Below are 11,641 nucleotides of genomic sequence, written 5' to 3'. Positions count from 1 at the left end.
TCACATCCTTCGTTGATTAAATATATTCATAACTTGCTCTAACAATGACATCATCTTCACCACAATACCAGAACGTGTCTTCAAGGGGGGAAGAAAAATAAATAATTTGTGACAGCTTTCAAAGTATTTGATTCCCATATAAATGTGACCTGAACAAAAAATAAATAGATTAATTTAAAAAATAGGTCTATCAAATATGAAGACTTAGAAGGAAATTTAGCACAGCGCATCTGCTCCATCCATGAATTATGGAGCACTCTCGCCGTGCCACTCACTAATCAGCTTCCTGATTGGATCGTGAGTGTGTAGTGTAGTGTGGGGGCATGTGTGTACTCACATATCTGTCGGCATGCAAATGTCTGCCCTAGAATCACAACCGCTGGGTGAATGTATGCAGTGGTCTACTGTGAACCACACACACACCAATGATGTGTGCCTGTACAGCTGCATCGCGTCGTAGCCTCGGCCTCACCCGCTTGCCGACAGCAGAGAAAACAGAATCATTTTCGACCGAATCGGCTGCTGATGAGGAAAAACACAGATCGGTAATCCACACATTCTCCTGCCAATCAGAGACAGACGTGCCCCGGGAACAGCGACGGTGCACATACTCACTACAGCGGCACAGAACAGAGCTGTCCAGAGTAAATGCATGCCCACGCCGACTCCATGACTGATTCAGGCGCAGGGGTGTCTGGTTGCGTCTGGCTGGTGTGTGCATTTGGAGAAAGGATGCCTCTGTCCTCTGGCTGGCTCTCGGTTTTCACTCGGCTTGTTCTGCTTACTTTTACGGTCATCTGTGCATCTCTGTGTCCAGAGGCTTAGGTTCCCTTTTCACCCATTGGAGAGACAAATAAGAATCCAATTAGTTCCTTCCTTCCTCAGTAGCATAAAGCCAAACCAAATCCCTGTGCAAATGCAACATCTATGGGGAAACAAAGGGTTGGGTGAGGACAATCTGTCGTGTGTTTGTTTTTGGATGAGATGGGCAGCTAGAGTGAGAAATGAGTTGATGAAGTGAATGAGGAGTAGATTGAGGATGTGGGATCAATGAAGGGATGGCAGAGGAGGTAGTGGGTGAGTTAGGAGGTATAAGTAGTGTAAAAATAAAAAAAGAGGGAACAGCTGGATTGGAAAAAGATAAAGGAATTTCTAGAAGGGGCAACGAGATGAATTAAACATGCATGAGCTTAGGTGAAATATCACTCGACCTGTTTTGAGGTTTAAAATTGGAATGGAAATGAGATGATTAATGCTTACTGTTTGCAAAGGCTAATAGTTCTCTGCCCATGTACCCTGCTGTGTGTGTTTTTACATTTGTCCAGTGGCCCTGAATGTTTGCAGATGCACACTAGAGACTGACCTTGTGAGATAAGCTTTATCTCAGCCAGTTTTTCTAATGTGAAAGTCAAAGTGTTTATGGTTTAACACTGAACACAGGATTTTTAAATCATCATATATATATATAACCCTCCTAATTAGACATTATCCTGTTTGTAAAATTACCACTCACCACATTAAAGTACTGATTTACTAATATTTTAAATGACAGGCGCTAAATTGCATGTTTACTCCCTCTTTCAGAGTGGTGCTCTAATGACAACAGGTGTAAAATGGTTGAGCTTAAAAAGGATTTTGCCCTCAAGGCATCTCTGTTAGTTTTTACGAGGGGAGATCATTTAGTTGAAATGAATTGGTACTGTTAATAAGAGACGTTTACAAATGGATTGCCTATTTGTATTACATTAGTGAGTCCCAGAAAATAAAATGAATGCTTTGAACATTTTTTGAAAGGCAGTGGCGATGTGGTTTATTTGATTGAACTCACCCCATGTCCTGTCAACTGGGTGGACTTTGTTTGCCTCAACTGTAACAACATTGCATGGTTTGATTAAATGGGATGATAGAGAAGTGTGGTATCCAACATGTATCATTTAAAAGCCACAAACTTGCAAAATAGAACTTTCTTAGACTTTTCAAAATGTTTACACCAGCTTTTGAGATTATGTTGTTTCCTGAATTATTACACACAGTGTAAAGGGGATAAAAACAGCCCCAAGGACAATAGCCATATTGTTCTGCTATTTGTACATATAACCAGGCTGCAATTATTGGTCCCTTTAAGCTAAAAGAAAGAAAAAAAGAACATTAGAAACACCACTGAAAATAATGGTTTGCCAAAAGCCCATATTGACTTGCCACAAAGTTATTTTGAGATAAATATAAATATATTTCCGTATTTCTTTTGGACTGATAAGACAAAACTTTCTTTCAGATTTTCTGGTTGTTCTGTCGGATGTTTTCAAAAAGACGATCATTCATCTTCCGTGCCGATTATGCAAAGCAAGCATTGTTTTTTTCATTGTTTCTCTCTTTAAGACTACCATAGCTGCCTCTACCCAGAGTGCTGAAAAATTTGTAACTCAGTTTCTTTTGACCATAGCTGAAAAAACACCCCCTGGTGACACCTTGCCTGAATGTGCCCTCTGTGGTTTGACATGCTTTATTAGCAACCATGTGCACCCGCTATGCTCTGGTATTGATTTATGTACAAAAATGGGTGTGGGTGTGTGGTAGGCAATAGTCATTAGTGCAGGAAATGAATAGTTGCTACTATGGTTCACATGACCCTAATGAGGTGACCGGGCCTTTGGCTTTGCTTATGGTTCCTCGTTTTTTTACGATCTGTGTGGCCAGGTCTCCCTCTCATCATGTCGTGTCTTTAGAACACCCAGGGGCCTCATTAACATTTCACCATTGTTTATTTGGAAGGGAAAAGAAAAGGGAAGGAGAAAGATGAAAGAAATACCTGTGATCAATTGTTTTCTGTCATACGCCCTTTCACAAGGCTCCGTTTGTTCTTGGATGGTATTCAAAAACAGACACACTTCTTGAAGGGTTTTTTTTTAATTTTTTTGTATCTCAGTGTAGTGATCTTTTGATGGAGTTTACTTGATCAGAGTCAGATTGCTTCTGGTGACCCTCTAATTATTTTTTAGGGGTGACTGTTTTGCCAATTTACGGGGAGACCAATTGTTCTTGGTAAAAGTGTACTAATTGCAATGTGATGATAGGTGATTGATTGGATTTTATTTTAACAGATATAAACATTAAATTTCATGGTGTTTCATGAGAATGGCATTGTGTTCATTGAACTCATTTAATTTAACAAATATATATATATATATATATATATATATATATATATCAATATTAACAAATCAATGTATATATATATATATATATATATATATATATATATATATATATATATATATATATATATATATATATATATATATATATATATATATATATATATATATATATATATATATATATATATATATATATATATATATATATATATATATATATATATCAATATTAACAAATCAATGTATATATATATATATATATATATATATATATATATATATATATATATATATATATATATATATATATATATATATATATATATATATATATATATATATATATATATATATATATATATATATATATATATATATATATATATATATATATATTTATACATTGATTTGTTATTATTGATTATTTTATCACGAGACAGGCTTTTTGAACAGGTGTGTGTGTGACACTTTATATTCTATCATCTAGATCTATTATATAAGTATAAGATAAATATAATATAATACGTATTTTTGTATAGTGTCATGGGGAGAAGACTATGAAAAGAAACCATCTGAACAAATACACTGCACTCCATCTGTTAACACTTATATTCGAAAAGATTCGAAGAAAGATGTGATTTTTACCTTGAAATATCTACACGCATCACATGCTGAAAATTGTGAGCCAGCATTCATTTTCAATTATGTTCCCGGATCTTTTATGAATGCATGACTATTATTTTCGCTGGTTTTATTTCATTTGATCTCCACAATTCCCTGATGAAAGTGTCTGGCCCTTCAGCTGCTAAACACTTCACTGTGTTTGCCTGTAAGGTGCTAATTTTCTCTGTCATGCTTGGAAGGCAGCGGAAATTTGCGGGTCACAAAAAACCAAAACCAACTCAAGAGTTCAGATGTCCGCAAGGCTCTTTTTAATCATTCTCCGCCAATCGTTAAATCTTTCTCCTTGGGCTATATTTTTTTTTTTTAAATATGTTGGAATATATATGTATATACACTTATTCATATAAGATAAACGGAGTCATGATGATTCTCCAAGTTGCATTTACATGAATTTTAATTTCATTAAAGTTTTGCACACAGTCTGCAAACCACCTTGTTATTTTAGGCATGCTGTCCTGTAAATGAAGTGCATTGTCAAATGGAATCATGGGCTCAATGCCCCCAATCATTGTTTGAGGGTCACCTTGGGAAAAAACAGCACTGATTGGAATGATCAGTGCTGAAAGGGGTTGACAGGAGGGGCTCGTGATATTTTCCTATTTAGGGAAAGAGAAGAAATCAAGGAATGTCAATGTGAGGATGTGAACTGTAACAAAGGGGAGAAAATAAAACTGTCATTGGGCTAATAAAAACAGGAATTGAACCAAAGACATTGGTTTATTTTCCTAAATTCCCCTTCTCACTTTCCTTACTTTATTTTTTAAATTAATGTTGCATATATGTTTGAATCAGTTAAATAAAATCAGGTCAATACTGCTTCCATATTTTCTGTGAACTATGCCATTTAAGTCTTGTTATCTGGGTTTGGAAAAGATGTTTTGGAAATGTAAACTGACTACAGATAGCACACCATGGTTTAGAGACCTTTGGAATATACCCTGAAGAAAATTCTGCATTCATTTGCAATTACCATTTAAATTCCAAAAGGCTGTGATGAGCATGTTGTGTTCCAGATATTCTCCTGTTTGGCATAAAACCATTTGGGCTCTCAGTCCATAGTTCTTTTGTGTTGGAGGGCTTTGGTTGTATGCATATGCAACCATTTCTCTGAAACAACAAGAACAAAAAATGACAGTAAAGCTTCCATCTGTAAATCAAGCTCAGTGCCAGGTGACAGCCAGTGATGCTATTCAGAGAATATGTTATCTAGAATGTTGCTGGGATTGTCTTTTCAAATAGCTGACAGTGCATTAAAACAGAAACAGATTTTCCGATTTTCAAGTGAATATGTTAGAAATGAGCGTTTTTACTTGAACTGTTTTAAAGTATTTTTTTCTGTTAAAATAATGGTGGGTGTCTTGACCCTTGTATTGTATTAGAAATGTGTCCACAATTTTCCAACTGGCACAACAATTGTCAACAATGTATTTGCTTATTCTTGTGCTATTCAAAAACTTCATTTGGTATATTTATGCAGCTGTTGCATTTCATGTCAGGAAAAAATGCTTTGGTCGACTAATGCAAAAATTATGTTCAACAAACCCATGAATGGGCAATCAAATGTTCATTTACACAACCTGCCCATTTAACAGAAACGTCAAATGTGAAATAAAAATCGCAAATGGATTTTCAGACAAATACTTAATGATATATAATGGCTCATAATTATGGCTAATACTCCATCTGGGTGTTTTAAGGAAGTAACTAATGGTAAATAAAAAGGTTTTACTCTTTTTGGCAGATATGGCAGAATTGCATAACCAGATGGATTTACCAAGGCCAGACATGACTCACATAAAATATTGAGTATGAAATATATTAAAACTAAATATTAAAGTCAATTTTGTGTGGTTTCAAATTGTATTTTTGTGTGTTTTGTGTGTTTCTATAATAACAGAGCAGCAGATAGCCTTGGCATATTTGGCATTTGGCACATTTTTCACGTAATTTCCATTTATACTCCCAATTTGCAATATGTAGGCACCAATGGGTGCCAAGCTCCCCAAGTTTCCATACCAACAAAAATACTCACATTTGTACTTTTCCACACAGATTTTTTTTCTGTGCACGATGTTGTCTTTAAATACTTTTCGAGTGGCCGACAACCAGTGGAGGGCACAGCTTTCTCCACCTGAAATCAGATGAAACACACTAGAGATTCACATTGACTGTTGAAGTGGCATCGAAAATGACATTGAAGAAAAGATATATAGAAACTCAATTGTAAGATCTTGAAAAATCTCATTATAACTCACAGTGGCTTCCAAAAAGCTGTTCACAATTTTTTCCACACAAGTCCGGCCCAGTCTGCCTATCAGACTAAGCCGAACTCTAGTGGAACTCAGCAGTCTTGAGGGAAGGAAACATTTTTGTGGGATGTGTTTGGAAGAACTTTGGTAAGAAACACGTTCTCCTTCTTTCCTTGTACTGCTTTGCTTTGGGAGGAGGATGGTAGCAATTACCAGCACCAGCAACTCAGAGGGATTCAAACCCCAAGTATATCAATCAGCATTACGCCAGTGCCACTGTGCGCGTGTACTGTGTTGACTATGCGAACGAGCACCACTGTGTGGTTATTTTTTGCATAACAGCCAAAGAATTGGAAGAAGAATATATATCACAGTTTGCTCAAGGATGCTAAATTTGAATGATATGCTTTTGTCTCTTCAAAATTAATGTTCAATGCATAATTGCTATGGTAATTAGGCAAAGAATAATAATGTAAAAAAAAGAAATCAATAAAAACACCACGCTAATTTAATTTGCATGGGTGATGAGTCAGAAAAAGAGGCAATATGCATGCTGCGTGTCATTTAGCTCATGTTGGACTGCATGAAAAGGAGAAGCAATTTAGGTTAATGTGGAGTGAAGTTGGGAGATGTCGCAAAAATTGCAGAGTTAATTTAGGGTGAAGATTCATTACATTTTTTGTAACAAACTGGGCGGAAGATTTTTTTCATTGGAAATAAGTAGATATCTTAATTGTATACTGAGCATTACCTATAATCATAACACTTAACAAACTCAATGATGAGTCATGGGGGTGCTGGAGACTATCCCAGAGAACTGCGGACACCCAGAATCGATGGCTAGGAAATTGCAGGAGTTTTTAAAATTTATTTGATGTATATTTTAACATTTTTTTATGCATCTTTTGGATTTTTATTCACCTAGAATGGTTTCAGACTCCACGAACCAAAACGAGACTCTTCTAATAGCTCACCAATGATTATATTTTGTTGTAAAAGTAATCGTTTGAAAATGTTAACATGGTCCACTATTATAGAATTAATTATTGCACACACATTAGTCTGTGTGTCAGTGTGCATGCATGTGTGCATTTTTCAATTATTGGAATAAATAATTACAGTGTCTCTTAAAAGTAATTGACGTTGTGTTTTTTTTCAGATGTCTCTAACTGGTAGCACTTCACATTTATGACTAGCCAAGAAGTACTTCCATGTTTCAGAATGGTTGATGATCAAGTTGAAATTGATCTTTTCTGTTTTTGGTGTTTCACTGTATCTATACTTGATACCCTAACTCCAAAATGGCAGAGCAAAAAGGTGAGATGAAACAATCCTAGTATCCCTGATTTATGTCTCTGCTCTTAGACTTTGGTTACTAAACACTCATGCATATCAAAGCGATGAAAAGCATTAAAGCCAACTGTTTACTCTTGGTGTCTCCAAGGTAGAGTATGAAAATAAAAGCCTGATTGTTGTGAGTATAAAAGCGAGGATTTATGCAATGTATGCAGGTCACACCTCAAGGCCAAGCTGTAGAGAGATGAAAGGCAAAGGAGTAGCGTTCCATCCTATGACCAATGATTGGTAGATAGAAAAGCATCACTGGTGGTAAACAAATAAGTCTCCTTGGGGGTGTAAGGATTGGGGAATGTTTTATCAGCAAAAGCCTGTGTTCTCTGTTCTTTGTGGAAACAAGAACATCTACGATGCAACAACTCATTCATCTTAGGCTGTCCTAGAAGCTAATATGACGCTGCAAATGTTTTCCACCTTTCACCTATGCACCTCCTTGTAAAGGACATCCATCTCCTCTGGCTCTGGCAGGGGCAGACTCCTCATCCATTAAGGAATCTGTCACTGGCAATAAAGAGGGTTGCACTGCCTTTAAAAGGTAACTGTATTTTTTTATTTTTAATATCCTGTTGTATCTTTTTTTTAATGGAATCTTAAGTGAGTGATCAACCTTAAATAAGCTTCTGATGCTTCTTAAAAATATCAATCGCTGGAATAATGGTAATTATGTTTAAATATGTTTTCAATGCATTATTTTGTCAGAAATTTTATGTTAATACCTTAAGGCTATGTCAGTTTATGTAGGTGATCCCATGTGCGCCACAAATGGGATACATGCAGTTTTAAAAGTACTGTGTAACAATGGGAATGTGAGAACAGACAAGAACATGCTGCTTACTCATGACCCAACAAGCTGTTTTGAATTAGAAATTGCACATAAGGGATTTCAAAGCACTCTGGAAAGTGTCTTTGCTCAGTTTCAATCACACAGACACCCATTGGGTATTTTTAAAATTGTGTCAGTTTGCAAAAGATCATTCCCGTGAGACATAATACTATCACCTGAGGCAGAAGCTGAGGATGCTTTTGAAGGGTAATGGATGATAAAATGGCAATCAACTACAAAAAAAAAGGACAGCAGAGATGAAATATGCACATAAGCTGGAAAAATTAAAGGTGGCACATAGGCAATAGTAAACTATGTCCGAGAAATTGGAAAACTCAATATTCAGAACACTTTGCAAACTCTACCATGGACGTTATTTGACAGTTGCTTGGACATTGTTCTGCTTTCTTTTAAAACCTCCCAAATGACTTGTCACTATTGTCTTTGTATAATTTGAAGAACCCAATTAAATTGCACGTCCTCAATCCCTCTTCTCAGATCAAATTAATAATTAAGCTAAGCACCAAAAAAAAGATACCCAGAATTAAGTTTAGCTATTTGTGTGACATTTTAAAGGAGGATAAAATGTATTATCAAATAATATATGGGTGCATCAATTCCAATACATTTGACAGGATTTGTAGCATAGACTTGCATGATCAAGGGAATCTACTTGGTATTCCGCATGCATATGAACTTGAAATACCAACAAAGCAGTCTCGGGACGGGAATTAATAATTAAAGACAACATTTTTGATGATGAAGACCCCTTTGCAGAGGTTTTTCAGTAGAGTGGAATTAACTATATGGTACATTGGCGTATTAACCCCAAATTAGCATGGATGATTAGTCTTTTAAGACAGCTATTAGACGGGGATTATACTTTAATTCCGCCAAAATAGCTTGCAAGGCTTTGCTGTGCTATAGACAGAATTAACTATCCCGATAATACACATAAACATAGCAAGACAGAAATTAAAGTGAATTTACTCATATTTATTAATATACACAGTGATATTTGCCGGAGAGCATTTTTTTGGCACCTAAATGGTTCAATAAATCATCATTTGCAACATCTAACATACCTGTCAAAGTGGCGGCCCGAGGGCCAAATCTGGCCTGCCGCATCATTTTGTGTGGCCCGGGAAAGTTAATGATGAGTTCTGGATTTCTGTTTTAGGATAAAATTAAAATGAAGAGTTAAAGTCTCGTTCTATTGTGTCAAGACTCAAGAGCCCCTTTAACATTCCAGAGCATTATATAAAAACTTTGTTTTCTTAAAACAAGCAATATCAATTAAAATAATATTCCTGATGCTTTTACTTCATGCAAAATCTCAATGACTGTCTTTAAGACAGTCAGTTCCCTGAGCCTGTAGGCCATATCAGTATTCCACGGGTGAATCTCACCCTTCCCCGCCAAACTGCACACACACATACACACACACACACACACACACACACACACACACACACACACAGTATGATTGTATTCCTACGCTGAGAATATGATCTGATGTGGTTGTCTTCTGGTACATCACCAGCTCCCCTGAGTCCAGCCACCCAAGCAAAGCACAGCCCATATTCATTGCAAGAGTTTGACAGCAAGGAAGGGGATCGAGTGGAGTGGACCTGTGTGTTAATGCGGGAAGTATGTCTAGAAAAAAAAATGAATAAGACAAGAAGGACAATGTTATGCAGAACTGGCAAACAATTGGAGTCAAAACAACAACTTCGGTGCTATGGAATACCTTATACATAATGTCAGGAGGACTTGTCCTTGTATTCTTCCATAGTAAATGTGCTTTTAAAACTCTAGCTGCAGGAGGATGCACAAAGATTTATCAGGGGAGCCTCAGAGGAAAGGGCACCATATGGGATTGGCCTGACAGCTCACACATATTAAGTAATAAAACTTAAATTTACCTCAGTAAGGTCACGTTGCAGCTTTAACTTCCACCATTAAATTGGACATTGGAAAACACATATTTTAGCATTGTTGACTAATTAGTTTACTTATACAAGTTTTCGGAGCGTTTCTAACAACCACTTCAATTGTTAGTGTTTTCATGTTATAAATATATACACAATATACACTAAATAAACTTGCAAGTCATTGTTATCATGGCTCTAAAGATGGTCAGTTTTGCCAAAACAGCAATACATACTACTAATTTTGTGATACTATTAAGAAAAGCCTTATATATTTATATCTTGTCTTGCATCAATAATGCAAAAGATATAAATAATTTTCTCTTTTCTCCCAGAGTAACCTTCATGTGTTTTCTGATTTCATCTCACTTGAGACTTGGCAGATCCCCCTCATAATGCTTTTATTATTGAATACAAAAAAAAATGGATTTGCTATGAATTCTTCCATAAATTTCCACCTAGACACATGCATTTGCTTCTGTAAATAGCATTTTAAACTTAGTCCTATTTGATTCCAAAGTTATTAGTTTGGTTGATGATTGTAAAATGACCCAAAAACATGATGTTTACATTAAATAACATTGCTTTGTATGATTACATGAAAAAACTTCTTAACATTTTACTTAAGTTTTGAGTCATGTTCTTTTCTATATGGATATTACTTTGAATATCCCAAAGAGCTGATATAGAGACTATGTTTTATTTAGAGTATTAAGTTAAAATTCATACATAACATATTTTAGTAATTCTGTGGTTAACCAAAAATGTCTAAAGTTATATTTTACAAACACACAATGCAATTTCAACTGAAAGAAAACCCAAGCAAGCCCAGGGAAAACATGCAAACTCCACACAGGAGGACTGACCTGGGATTGAACCAAGAACTCCAGAACTTTGAGGCGGACACGCTAAACACTCATCTGCCAGGCTTTCCCATCTGTATAAAATAACCAAAGGAATAACAAAACTGATTCATCTTATCCAGCCTTTGCGCAATAGTACTTTTTTATCAATGTCATCCCCACTGAACACAATAGAATGAATAGAAAAAAACACTGGATATTCATCATATGTTGGGGCCCTATGTATTGTGTAGTACAATGGAGAGTTGTAGTATACTATATGTGGGTAATTTAGAAAATACTTACAAGCAGGTACATTTCAAAGAAGGCAGTTTCCGCTGCAGTGGACTTGGAAACACCAATTCCATTCGCTGCCAATCAAATCAAGGTTTCTCATTGCCTTTAAATGTAGCATGCTTACATCTTGGAACTGGAGCCTTGTGTCAGCATTTCTTCAGTATAACAACAGACAAAAAGCAGGCAAATGGTTGATACTTGGTACTGACTTAAATATGTCAGCCAACATATTAAAATATGATATAGTTATGTTCTGCTCTGCGGAAAAATGTAGACTGTAATGTTTGAAACAAATATTGTA

The 11,641-nt window shown here is 35.9% G+C and overlaps 2 protein-coding genes across 25 annotated transcripts in view; both read right to left on the bottom strand.

Moving 5' to 3' along the window:
* Window positions 1–8,462, bottom strand: part of flrt2 (fibronectin leucine rich transmembrane protein 2) — a 121,152-nt gene extending 112,690 nt beyond the window's left edge. For 15 of the 23 annotated variants that reach the window (XM_077734627.1, XM_077734635.1, XM_077734650.1 and 12 more), the window contains exons 1-6: window positions 8,447–8,462; window positions 5,875–5,973; window positions 4,813–4,949; window positions 612–830; window positions 338–522; window positions 38–149 (exon numbers count right to left, since the gene is read on the bottom strand). The gene's annotated coding sequence lies outside the window, so the exon portion shown is untranslated. Of the gene's footprint in view, window positions 1–37; window positions 150–337; window positions 523–611; window positions 831–1,828; window positions 3,023–4,812; window positions 4,950–5,874; window positions 5,978–8,446 lie in introns of those variants that run through there. The other 8 variants (XR_013328924.1, XR_013328923.1, XR_013328926.1 and 5 more) reach the window with 6 other exon arrangements.
* Window positions 8,463–9,353: 891 nt separating this feature from the next.
* LOC144208819 (uncharacterized) overlaps window positions 9,354–11,641 on the bottom strand; it is a 43,568-nt gene continuing 41,280 nt past the window's right edge. For both annotated transcript variants that reach the window (XM_077734846.1, XM_077734859.1), the window contains exons 11-15: window positions 11,350–11,495; window positions 11,068–11,138; window positions 10,021–10,088; window positions 9,769–9,926; window positions 9,354–9,441 (exon numbers count right to left, since the gene is read on the bottom strand). The gene's annotated coding sequence lies outside the window, so the exon portion shown is untranslated. The remainder of the gene's footprint in view (window positions 9,442–9,768; window positions 9,927–10,020; window positions 10,089–11,067; window positions 11,139–11,349; window positions 11,496–11,641) is intronic.

This window comes from Stigmatopora nigra, chromosome 2, assembly GCF_051989575.1.
Source record: "Stigmatopora nigra isolate UIUO_SnigA chromosome 2, RoL_Snig_1.1, whole genome shotgun sequence".
Taxonomy (NCBI): Eukaryota; Metazoa; Chordata; class Actinopteri; order Syngnathiformes; family Syngnathidae; genus Stigmatopora; species Stigmatopora nigra.
Note: the sequence above shows the minus strand (reverse complement) of the source record. Positions and strands in the feature narration are given on the sequence as shown.